This window comes from Triticum aestivum, chromosome 1D (assembly GCF_018294505.1).
Source record: "Triticum aestivum cultivar Chinese Spring chromosome 1D, IWGSC CS RefSeq v2.1, whole genome shotgun sequence".
Taxonomy (NCBI): Eukaryota; Viridiplantae; Streptophyta; class Magnoliopsida; order Poales; family Poaceae; genus Triticum; species Triticum aestivum.
Window position 1 is genome coordinate 54,103,685 of NC_057796.1, and position 13,258 is coordinate 54,116,942.

The 13,258-nt window shown below is 43.9% G+C and overlaps 1 pseudogene; it reads left to right on the forward strand.

Moving 5' to 3' along the window:
• Nucleotides 1-10,425: 10,425 nt before the first annotated feature.
• On the forward strand, nt 10,426-12,732 carry LOC123165039 (uncharacterized; annotated as a pseudogene).
• Nucleotides 12,733-13,258: the final 526 nt, after the last annotated feature.

The window sequence follows — 13,258 nt, forward strand, 5'->3', positions numbered from 1 at the left end:
TGCATCTTTTATTGTTGTCAGCCTAGAATTATATCGCATTTTGATCTTGTACGGGCAGATTCATAATTATGCCTTCATACTAATTTGACTGCACGATTTAATTAGTGGCTGCAATATTATTTCATGGTCCACAACAGAACTGAAGGTGCCAAAATGAAACTTTCTTCTTCTCATGTATCAAAGTATTAACCAACCAAATTTTTTAGTACCTAAATTGTTATGTTTAGGATGATAACAGAAAGTGTTGTCTTGAAGATCCTTTTAGATTTGTACTAGGAGGCCTTTGTATATGCAGATATTCCAGTTTATTAATTAATCTACCAGCGGTGGTTTGGATTGGCTCATGACCTTATGTTGATGTCCATTTATATCTGAGAACTAAGAGGGTGTTTGTTTCCAGGGACTTATTGGTTTAGAGACTTAAAAAAAGTCCCTATAAGTCCCATCTAAACCAAACAGGAGGGACTTATAGGGACTTAAAGTGGGCATTTGGGACTTATGAAATAAGACTCTCAAGGAGGGACTTATAGTTGTAATATGGTCTTTTAGTCCATGTTAAGTCCCAGGAACCAAACAGGTAAGGACTTTTTAGGGACTTAGGAATTATAAGTTGGGACTAAAAAAAGTCCTAAGACTTATGAACCAAACAGGGCCTAAGGGGTCTATTCTTTTAACCATGAACCGATTTAAGTAGCAAGTCCATTTTTTGTTGGTTAGTTGTATTATTGTTCTTCAACACTGAGCACTAATTGATAACCAGCCATGATCATCCATCCATCGATTTAGTTTGCTTTTTTCTTTTCTTTTGTTAGTTCTAGCTAAGTGAAATCTATCTGAAGCTTTGAACCTTAACAACGCCCGTGATTTGACTCTTGGTGCTTGTGAACTCTGAATGAAGTACAAGCAGCCAATCTTTCTGAATGAATTTGTTGATGATTTGCATGGTTATTCTTCATTCTATGTGCATGGCTATTCTTCCGTTTGAGCCTTAGGCAAGCCGCAATGAAATCTGATTGCACTGTATTGTGAGCCATTTAAACTGAAATCATTCATCCATTTTATTCAGAAAGTTCATCCCAATATTTTGGATCACTGCTGTACTTCTATTTCAACAACAGAATTTGTTTCAACTTGCCATGTGTCAGTTCACCAACAGTACCGAGACCATGCAACTTGGAACATCAAGTAAGAGCATATCCATGTTTTACTTATTATATTCTTTGAGAAAGCTATGGGATTTACAAACTAAAAATATAAATTGTTCAAAAATTGTTCGAACAATGTTGTTCCGTTATGGTTGTAGTTGTTTGAGTGGTATTTTTTTCAACTGTTTAAGCATATATTTATTTATTTTGCATGGCACTTTTGCTATATAAATTACAAATGATATATAATATTCCAAAAAGAATGTTCGTCACCATAAATAGGATTCCAATTTTAAAATTATTCTTGAATTTTTTTAATACATCCAAAAAGGAAATACTCTGTGTAACCTTATTTCCAGCGTTTCCAAAATTTAGATTAAAAAGTTATATTTAATATTTCGTCCGGTGCAATGCACGGGCATTTGTACTAGTTGAGTAATATATTCAGGTGGGGAACCCCCCCCCCCCCCCCCCCCGGTTGATTCTCAAAAAAAAACTAAGCCCTGTGTTTTATATGGGCTAGCACTAATTATTTTTCTTTTAGGGGAACATGGGCTAGCACTAATGACAAACTAACACAGCCACGGGCCTGTTTTACATGGGCTAGAACCAACGACCAGGCTTAGCTAGATGACCCCTACCAGCTACTGGGCTGGGCAACCCACATGCAAAAAATTGGGAAACACGGTACGCAAAAATGTAGCGACCGCTGGTGGTACTCGCTGACTGGTGGTGCTACCCGGTGCGTTTTCTGTTGGGCCAACCGCGTGGTACAGTGGGGTTGCGAGCGCAACGGAAAAACGTGTTTGGTCAACCGGCGCTGGGCTGGAGGTGGGTGAGATCAGATCCGCAGCTGGGGGAGGGCCGGCGGCCGTGCGGGCTGCGGGTGAGGGAAAAAACAGGGAATAAGAATGATTGGGCGATTTTAGAAACTGAATAATGACGTGGACAGTGTGCATGAGGGCATGCCCAACGCTCCACTGTGGACAGGTGCCCCAGCTCTATACGTCACTCCTGATCGTCCAACTCAGCTCAACTAGTAGCCTGAAGACCAAGACGGGATCCTGCAGAGGAGGTAGTCTCTTGGCTGACAAAAGTAAGAGAGAGACGGGAAAAGGGAGAGAGTTGGGGCGATCCAGCCCTCCACGTTCACTGAAGTACAGAAAAAAGAGGATGCATATGTCATACATTGGCTTGATGGGGCAGCTTCATGCGTTGAGGGTTTGACAAACTAAATAATGCCCCATCCATCTTTACTTACGTGGAAGAGCTGAAGCACTAGGAAGGTGATGCTTCCATTGTACATGCCCTTATAAGACTACTTATAGTGGGAGTAACATAGGTACTCCCTCTCTCTCAGTTTACAGGGCGTGCGCGTACCCCTAGGTCGTCAATTTGACCAACCTAATACAAGTCGTATATTACAAAAAATATACCAATATAAACTTTAGATGTTCTATTTTCAAACGGTATAATTTTTGTGTTATATAGTTCATATTAAAGTGATAAAATTGACAACCTAGGTATACGTGCAGGACTTGTAAACTGAAACGGAGGTAGTAGTAACATCACACATATCTAGATAAAATAGATCATGTGGCAAGTAATAAATGAAGAAAAAGAGGCATGTGATAACATAGCTAGTTACTAGTAGTATGAGTAACATCACACATATCAAGACAATATGAGTCTATAGTCTAATACTTCCTTTCTCTCTCAGTTTACATGGCGTGTGCGTACTCCTAGGTCGTCAATTTGACCAACCTAATACAAGTCATATATTACAAAACATATACCAATATAAACATGAGATGTTCTATTTTCAAACGGTATAATTTTTGTGTTATATAGTCTATATTAGGGTGATAAAATTGACAACCTAAGTATGCGCGTAGGACTTGTAAACTGAAACGGAAGGAGTAAATGAAGTGTTGCATGTTACCACACATATGTTACTCCCCACTATAGAGGTAGTAACATAGACTAGCAATATAGGCATGTTACTACTCATTGTGGCTAGTCTAAGAGCATCTCTAGCAGACCCAGCATAAGTGGTCAAACCCGTAAAAAAATTGCGTTTTACAGTTTTGGGCGAAAAAAATGTCCAGAACAGAAACCGTAAAAGTGGTCCAACCCGTAAAATTTTTAAGGGCCACCGCAAATGCACACCCGAAACCCTTATCTTTGGAGGTTGGAAGGCCGAATCTAGGGGGCCTCGTATACCGGTCAAACCTCGTCGGAGCAAATACGCCACCACGGAGTTTGCCGGAATCCGCCCTAAACTCGCCGGAATTCATCACTGCACACCGGAAAAGACCGCTAGGCGCCGCAATCGATCGCCGCCGGTTCGAATTGGATGAGCTCGACATAGCCGTGGCCTCCCATGACCTCAGCATGGCCGCCGGAATCCTTCCGGCGCGGCAGGCAAAGGGGCACGACTCAGCTGGCAATAGAGTAAGGTGCGGACGGCGGAGGCGGCGGGGCGTGGCCAGCAAGGCCGGGCGCGGACGACGGAGGCGACGGGGCGTGGCCGACGAGGCTGGGTGGGGCGGGGTGCGGCTGACGGGCGACGCGGCATGGCCTGCGGGCGATGGGATCGCGGCCGCCTGGGGGAAGGGGCGGCAGCGGCCAACTAGAGGAAGGAGCTCTTTATTCCAGTTTTACAGTTTGTTTTACAGTATCTGTTCGGCCGCAGCTAAAATGAACCCTTAAAATGCACTTTTTTCAACCCGTATCGCAGTTTTGCAGTTTGCTATTTTAAGGGGTCTGCTAGAGATGCTCTAAAAGAATAGTGAGAAGTGGGGAACAACTTCTTAAAAAAGTTAGATTCCGCGGCATTTAATGGCTTCAATCCTAAATTAGGAATGCAATAAATTACTACCATATATAGAGGGCCTGGGTAAAAGTAATTTATTTGGCACTTACCCAATATAAGTGGTGCAATATTTCCATATAAAACGGCCGCAATTAATGGCTTCAATGACACAATTTAATAATACAATAGTACTTTCTTTTTACTCATACCCTGTATATACTAGTACAATGCCCGTGCGTTGCCACGGGCTCTTGAAATAGTTTGCAAGAGTTATATAAAGATAATGCATGTTAAATTTCACACGTACAGACAATATAATACAGACACAATTATTTAATAATTAAAGTATATTTTTGCAATGTAAATTGCCAAAAAGAAAAATTAACGGCATGTCCATGTAACAAACTTAATGGAGTTCCAACTAAACATCTATTATAAAATTATTAATATCTAGGTTATACGCTTAAGAAGTTCTTTCACAATATACGGAAAGTTGTCTTTAGCTTCATTCCCACGATGTTTTAGCAAGTATAATAAAAATTGTTTTCTCAACTCATATCCATCATGCACAAACAATATATGTAGTTAGTATGAAAATAAGTAACGGACAATACTCACCGCGCAAACCGGCTTGACCCGTTCCACCAGAGCATAAAATGAATCATCGCTAATCATAATTCCCATTAACATCAACCAGTATTCTTGGTGTTTATTACTGTTAGTCAACTGGCATTTCAAGTTTCATTACTGCCTGAAATGAAGGTTATCACTCTAAAATAGCATGGTCATATTAGTGACCGTGCAAACTTCAAGATTTAAAACCGATAAGCAGCCCTTCAAATTGGAAAGGGTGCACGTGCAACGCACGTAAGTTTAGGAATTTCTTCATCATTTTGATTATCTAAATCAATTTTTTTCATAATAGTTGTCACAATAACATGTTATGTTTAACAAGAATTGGTCTAAACTGAAATTTTATAACAATCCAAAGTCCAATTTCGGCAAACAGCCTCCTCGCTAGCAAGATGTGTCAGCACCATCCAATCGCCATCTCGCAACTGTCATCCTGGTGGTTTGGATTTCTGAATATGTTTGTCTCTTTCCTGCCGCACGCAACACTTTATCTCCATGTCACGCCGAATCTTCTTTTTGGGCTATCATCAGGGGATTTTGTCTACCTAAATATAATTACACACCATGAAGACAAGCTCGAATTGCTGGTGGCTTGGATCGTCTCAACAACACCCAACCAAGAACCAACCGACCAGGCTCGATCCTCTGCAAGGAGGGCATACCAAATCATCTCCTTTTTTATCAACACAGATAGAATGTTCAAAACAATGCCATCGTAATCAACATGGGCAAAACATAGCAAAAAATAAGGACATGCTATTGTTCTACGCGAGACAATAAGCAACTTCAGCATCCAGTGTCCCATCATCTACCATGAAGATTGGGAACTCCGTCGTTCCAAGATATGCTTCAATATTTCAATATTTCAAGATTGGGAACTCATTGCATGTAACTTTTTTCTTGCTTGTTAGCATAAACCCAGACATTGTCACCCCACAACAGAAAACATTAAGGTTTCAAAACAAAAGAAAACATTTGAACAAAAGAAAGTTAACGTATAGCAGATCTCAACCCATCTTACATCGCAAACTGTTAACCCCAATATTTCATGATCTGAATGGGGGAATTAAGGTTGGATTTTGTCTCTGACGAATCAGATTTCTGGACATTGTCAACATCAAGATTCCATCGCATGGTTTCATAACAATCAACCTGTACATGGATCTCTGATTAAATTCTAGCCACTACCATGAAGCTCCCGGTCAGCAAGAGTTGTATTTTTTCTGTTTAAGCGGGCACCTAGTTTTTCTAATACATGGATGTAATTCTCCCCATGTGGCTCAAAAGAAGCATGATGCCCCTGGGTTCCTGAACCTTGACCCAACGCCACCCATTTATTTGTGACAATTTATGCCCAAATTTATCTCAAACAAAAGGTATGCCCAGATCTGTAACACAAGCAGCTGAACAATTAAAAAATATAAATATCCTAGCCTTCTTTTTCATACGACTCATGAGATTCTACAGCAACAAAAATGATTTTACATTGTTTTTCACACACACATGAACCAGAGCTGCTAGGCGGCAATATTCCACCATTTGACAATAACTATAACGATAAAGAATGACTACCAGACCATATCCTTTACTACATAATGGAATACTAATGTGCAAACAAATGCCACTATTGCTCCTGAAGTATTCATATCATCGAGTAAGAATGGTTGCATGTTTATCACCTTTTCCAATCCAATGAAACTGATGTTATAACGCATTACACATGCTATGAAAGAAATTGATGAGAACAATATTACATTTGCTCTTACTGCAAATCAACACCAACAAATCTATAATAGGTTCATGCATAAAGCAAGTGAATTTGAAAAAGAAACCAGAACCTTATTAAGTGATCCTAATTCCATGCGAAGTTGCCTAGGAAAAATAGAAGTGGAGGATCAAGGTGGATTCCAAATAATAGTAATATAATACTCCTTCAAGGTAAAAAAATGAAATCTAGTGGGTACAAGCATTTTGAATAATAAAGAAAATTAAGATCTAACTATATACGTGCAATGCATGTTTCTAAAATTCAAAGTATGTATGAATATATGTAAATAAAAGTTTTGCTTAGGTCATAATTTTTCATACTTCACAAACATCTTATCCTGTCAAATCATTGGTGCACGTCCCCATTGTGCAGGATTTTTTTGGAACTTCCTATCTCCACTTACATCATGGATAGCATACAGCAAAAGTTAATTAAAATTCAATAGACTTCTATGAGATGACATGAGTGACGATCGGTGCAGGTTTATGGCATTGAGCATCATCTACTAACCCTTCAAAATGATGATTTTCATTTGGACCAAGTACATCTCAAGCTGCAAGCACAATAAAATCACCATGGGCTTGGAGCCCACCATCTCTCCACGTTCCTGCATGTGAAGAATTAACCAGTGCCCCAAGTCAGAACTACTGCATACCTTATTCATGTAGACCTTACTAAAAATTCAGAAAATATGCAGAGTATCCATTTTGTTAACCTAGCTATCTGCAGTCCAAGACAGAGCGTGACCATAATCCACACTACAACACATGAATATAGCTACCTTATGGGGCATATATGCCTAATCCTCATATCTTCTTGTTTGGAAAAGAGTTGACCATTTGCACATAGTATAGAATGGCGAAGATTGAACATGCTCTCGTACAATTGGGGAATGGTGTGGAGCTCCATAAGCGACGGCGGCGATGCCGGCTACAGTTGTTCTGACAGGAACTAATTTGCTTACTCTTCGTTTTCAGTTAACCACATAGTACTACACTGCCATATACAAAATCAGGAGAGGAAGGTACCTTCTGTACGCCCACTGCACGGGAGAGTTTTGTGGCGGACTGTATACCTGGACGCGATAATCTTGTTTCGGAGGAGCGCCCAACTGCGGCATGGAGGTCGGAGAGGGGTGAGAGCCGGACCGGCGTGATCCACACAGTGCAAACCTGATAAACAAATCGCAAAAGTCCAGCACCTGGTTTACTGCAAGGAGCTCGCTGGTGTCCAGATTCAACCCGAGGTAGACTTGCCCATTATCTCGCCCTTCCGCCATCGGATCGGCGGGATGTCCCCTGCTCAGCCGCTCCCGTCGACAGGTACGGCCGTCCGCGACTGCAGGCATTGTGGCGGCGAGGGACTCTTGGAGATGCGATCGAGCAGCCTACCCCTTGACTTGCAGAGGCAGGAGCTGATACGGACGCCGATCCCACTGAGGGGCCCGGCGGAGTGCTGGTGCGGACTTGATGAATCGACACATGAAGTCGAATAGATCATGGAGCCCGGCACCGCCGCCGGCATCAGCGGGGTCCCGTCGCATGGGTCGTGGTCTAGGCTCGGGGGTCGTGTCGACGGCGGCATGGAGGTAAGAGAGGTGAGAGCATGCTGGCCGTGCCCTTGCTCCCCTCCCTTCCTTCTGTTCTCCCTGGAACCGCAGCAGGCCATGGAGGAGCTCAGCCGCCGCCGTCGTCCCTCCGACTCTCGCCGGAGCCGTCCGTCGTCGACCCGATCCTGCTGCCATCCGCCAGATCCACAGCAGCCCCGCCGGAGCCCACAACTTGGCCATCACCGTTCCCTCGAGATGCCGCCGCCTCCCCGTGTTGACCGCGTCGCTCACCTGCATTCAGGGATCTTTCGATATCGGATTGTGTTTTCCTTTCCTTGGATTAGGAAACGATGTACCGGGGTCGACGCGGGGCCCGCGGAACGTTTGGTACGGCAGAGTTTTCGTCCGCCCAGGTAAATTGCTAAGCGCGTTTTTGGCTCTGGATTAGTATAATCTTAACGGTTGGATTAAATTAAGTGATTCTGATCGTGTGGTTATAATTGAGCTATGTTGTTATGTGTACGTTAGGCTGGGTACACTTAGCGATGTACATGTTTTCTTCTTTAATAAGTAGTAGAGATGGTTTACTTATGAATTTCTTTAAATCCATTATTTGTTTCCTCAAAATCTATTATTTATTTCCTAAAGCAAATTGCATTAATGAGAGAAATTCACTGATTTGGTTAAGGTAGGAAAGAATCTATTATTTGTTTCCTAAAGCAAATTGCATTAATGGAAGAGATCCGTTGATTTGGCTAAGGTAGGAAAGAATCTATTATTTGTTTCCTAAAGCAAATTGCATTTATGAAAGAGATTCGTTGATTTGGCTAAGCTAGGAAAGTTAGATCCGTGATCTTTTGTCATTAGGAAAGTGTTGAAAATAAACCGTATTAAATCCATTATTTGTTTCCTGAAAATCTATTATTTATTTCCTAAAGCAAATTGCATTAATGAGAGAAATTCACTGATTTGGTTAAGGTAGGAAAGAATCTATTATTTGTTTCCTAAAGCAAATTGCATTAATGGAAGAGATCCGTTGATTTGGCTAAGGTAGGAAAGAATCTATTATTTGTTTCCTAAAGCAAATTGCATTTATGAAAGAGATTCGTTGATTTGGCTAAGCTAGGAAAGTTAGATCCGTGATCTTTTGTCATTAGGAAAGTGTTGAAAATAAACCATACCAGACTACCAACTCCTCCATTAGGTTTTTTTTCGCTGGTTAATCTTGGTAGGTCTTTTTTCGTTGGTTAACCTTCGTAGGTCTATTTTTTTGGTACGTGGATGGGTGCGGGTTGGGGCCTCAGGAGGAGGTTTTTTCGGTTTCTGGTGGATAAGTCAGAGGTGGGAGTGGGGACGAAAAAAAACCGGACGAAAATGGTGGGACGAAGATAAACCCGGAACGGAGACTACCAACTGAGACATTAGGAGTAGAGATTGGTTGGTTCGATTTTTTTTGGCGTGGAGGGAACTACTTGGGAGGTAGGAGGGAGGACGAAAATAATCTGTGGTAGGTGGGACGAAAATAAACCCGGAACGGAGACTACCAACTGAGACATTAGGAGTAGAGATGGTTCTTGGTTCAAAAATAATGAACTGTTTAGTTGGGTCCACAGTGGCGAAGCCACGTACAAGCTGGATAGTCAATTGAGAAGTGGGGAACAAGCTGGGTAGTACAAGCTTTTTCGTGAAACTAGCATATATAGGTGTAGAAATATTGGAATAACTTTGTATAAATTCACACATTTGACTACACAATTTGAAATTGACTACACAAGATTACATTTCTGGCACCGCCACTGTGGGACCATACTAAAATTTCTCACCGCCGCCGTCCAGCTCGACCTCGCCCCCCTGCGCTCGCCACCGCGGAAGCGACGGTGGACTTCCAGCCCAAGCCGCGGCAAGGGAAGGCCTGCGCTCGCTCGTCGGCGTCTACGCGTGGTTGGGACATCGAGGGCCGTCGCCATCGAGGCGTTCTCGCCGCTGATAGGAGCTCCTGCTTCCGGTCTTCCCCAAGATCTTCGATGACCACGCCGGCCACCCTGCCTTAGGTACGAACTCCTCTTCTTCCAAGTAGTACTTCTTTGCTGTTGAGCATTACCACACCCGTGCCCGACCCGGCCGGGTGTCACCCGGAGCCGTGGGAGGGCATGCAAACCCGCGATACCCTTCGAGTCAGGCAGAGCCGGCTTTCCTGGCCCATCTCGACCCGCCGGGCCGGCCCGGCCCATTCTCATCCCATCGTGAGGTTTCTCCGTCTCACCGGGCGGGATGCGGTTGCTTTTAACAGCTTGTCGAAATCATCCACAAGCATGCGACGCTAATTTGGGAATGGAATTTTCGACCAGTGAAATGCTGAACTTGCCCTAATCCCTGATTTGAAATGGCGACGAGGCTGTTCGTTCATTGCACAAAAGTACCACTGCTACCTTTTACAGTCTATTTTGCGCATTGTTCGAACTGAACCCTTCTCCTTTTCTGAACTGCAGCTCGTATTAATTGGGAGCAGATCATTGGCGCATGGCCATGGGCGCGGGGAGCAAGCAGCCAAGATCATTAGCCATCCGCTGGCATGCGGCGAGGCACCGTTCCTTCACTCCGATAGTGTGGTGTCTAGCGGCATTGGTCATGCTTCTTATTTTCCACCTCTTCATCAGCCATAAGGAGGAACAGATTGTGAGAGGGATAGAGGAGGTGGAGGAGGAAACTTTCCCGGTGAAGCTGGCCCGGAGCTGGAGGAATCCACCGGCTGTGCGGCGCAAGGGGGAGCACAGGACACTACCCGTGGTGGACGAGTTCTTGGTTGAGTCTTCTGCGGTGCATCATGCGTTCTTCCAGGAAGGGAAGGCGGCCATGGATCCAGTGAATGGTGGGAATGCCAGGAGGTACTTGTACTACCCAGGGAGGGTTTGGCTTGACACTGATGGGAAGCCGATCCAAGCTCATGGTGGAGGTGTGCTGTATGATGAGGAAACCCAGACCTATTTCTGGTATGGAGAGAATAAGGATGGCAAGACCTACAAAGCTCACGACAAGGGACCTGATCGGGTAAGTCAAATCGTCCAAATGCTTTCAGTTTTTGCATCATTGGTGTGTTGGAGAGCTTCCAACATTTGGCACTGTGATTACACGAAGAGCATTATTCCCTTGTCAGAATGTAATAGCTAAATTTAGAATTAGGTAGAACATAAAAATTTATTAGCCACACCCTTCATTTTTAGCCATATAATTATATATGAACAGAATTGATCGAGCTGCTTGAACAAGCCTTGCACACGAGCCTAACAATTGCAAGTATGCTTCATAGTATATACAAACATAATTGATACGGCTGCTTTAACAAGCCTTGCACATGAACCTAACTAGAGCAAGTAGGCTTCTATAATGTAGTGAAACTGTGAAGAAAAGATGAGTAAAAACCATCAAAGTTCATTTTGTGTCACTATAGTTGTCGACATCTTGCTGCAAGATTATGGAATCATGTCGCCAGGCTCGACGGATAGCATTATTCACACACAACTGTAACCCATGCCATTCTTTTCCGTAAGAGCTATCTTTGTTTTTTAGCATTTATGTTGTCTGAATTTAGTATCTACTGTCCAGTTATTTCAGTTCAATGTCATCATATTTAGGTTCTCATAGCTATAGGAAATCAAAATTCGGCCATATGCCAATGCCACTCCTATTCCCAATGTTTTGGGTCTTAGTCAGAGAGAAGGCCTGATTCTGATGTGGCGTGAGGCAATTTTCAGTTTAGTAGGATTTTGGATAGAGTTTCAATTGATAGATCATGGGAATCAACAAAGTTTTGTGTGTTTCCCTACTATGTGGACGTACACGTGTAGCTTGCTTCTCAATACTGAAATTCTTGATATTCAAGGGTTGAACCTACCAAGTCATTTGCAATTTTCTTCGTATAAACAACAATTATGTTCCGTAGAATTTCCCAATTTGTCATTCTAACAAAGACAAACTACATTTCAGGTCGACATTGTTGGAGTAAGTTGCTATTCTTCAAAGGACCTGTGGTCTTGGACAAACGAAGGAGTTGTACTCCCATGGCCAGGAAAAGAATGTGCTGCATGACCTCCACAAATCCAATGTCTTGGAGAGGCCCAAGGTGATCTATAACAACCGGACCGGCAACTACGTGATGTGGATGCACATAGACGATGCAAACTACACCAAATCCTCAATCGGCGTGGCGAGCAGTGATTCTCCCACAGGGCCATTCACTTACCTCTACAGCAAGCGCCCACACAACTGTGAAAGCAGAGACATGACCATTTTCAAGGAAGACGACGGGAAGGCCTACCTGATATACTCATCCAAGGGCAACAGCGAGCTCCACATTGCCCGGCTAACCGACGACTACCTCGACGTGACCGACGACATGCGAAGGATCCTCGTCGCACGGTATCGGGAAGCTCCGGCGCTCTTCAAGTTCGGCGGCACCTACTACATGATAACCTCGGGTTGCACAGGCTGGGCACCCAACACTCCAAAGGCTCACGCGGCGACATCGATCATGGGTCCTTGGGAGACCCTGGGCAATCCTTTCCTGGGAGGGAATGAGATATACAGATCGACAACGTTCTTCTCCCAGGGTACGTTCGTGTTGCCGGGGCTGTTCATCTTCATGGCCGACCGGTGGAAACCGTCCGATCTGAGGGATTCGAGGTACGTGTGGCTGCCTTTGACAGTACGTGGACTTCCTGATGAGGCGGCAGATTCCAGCTTCATGTTCCCGCTCTGGTCCAGGGTGTCCATTTACTGGCACAAAGTGTGGCGCCTTCCTGAGAAAAGTTACCGAGTGACTTAGCCATGCATGCACATCTGCTCTCCGTTGCAGATCAAATGTGTAAGATGAAATAAAGGCAAAGAAACGAGGTTGCATGTTTTCAGCTATCCGGCGACAGGAACTGAACTTTGCTCTTTTCAACAATCAACAGACAAATATAGCAGCGAGTACTGAACCGATTATACACGAGCAAAATTTTAAAACTGACTATGAAAGACCAAAGCTGAACCAGATTACACAAGGAAAAAATGACAAAGTTCTGTCAAAAAATGGAAAAATTGAGAAATCATGTAGCATAACATTGAAATTCGCTTGCAGGGCAAGGCGTGGGAGTCTTGAACAGATTGCAGTTACTCCGAACTCAAATTTTTCGCGCCGGCAAGATTCGAAGCCGCGACCTATCGCTCACTGAGTCCGGCGCTGGCCACCTCGCTCCCACGCCCCCTGCCTCGCCGACGGCCACTCCGGCCCCGGCGCCCACCCCCACCTCCGGCGCCGGCCACCCCGGCCTCGCCGTCCACCTCCTCATGGCCTCTCCGCCGCCTTC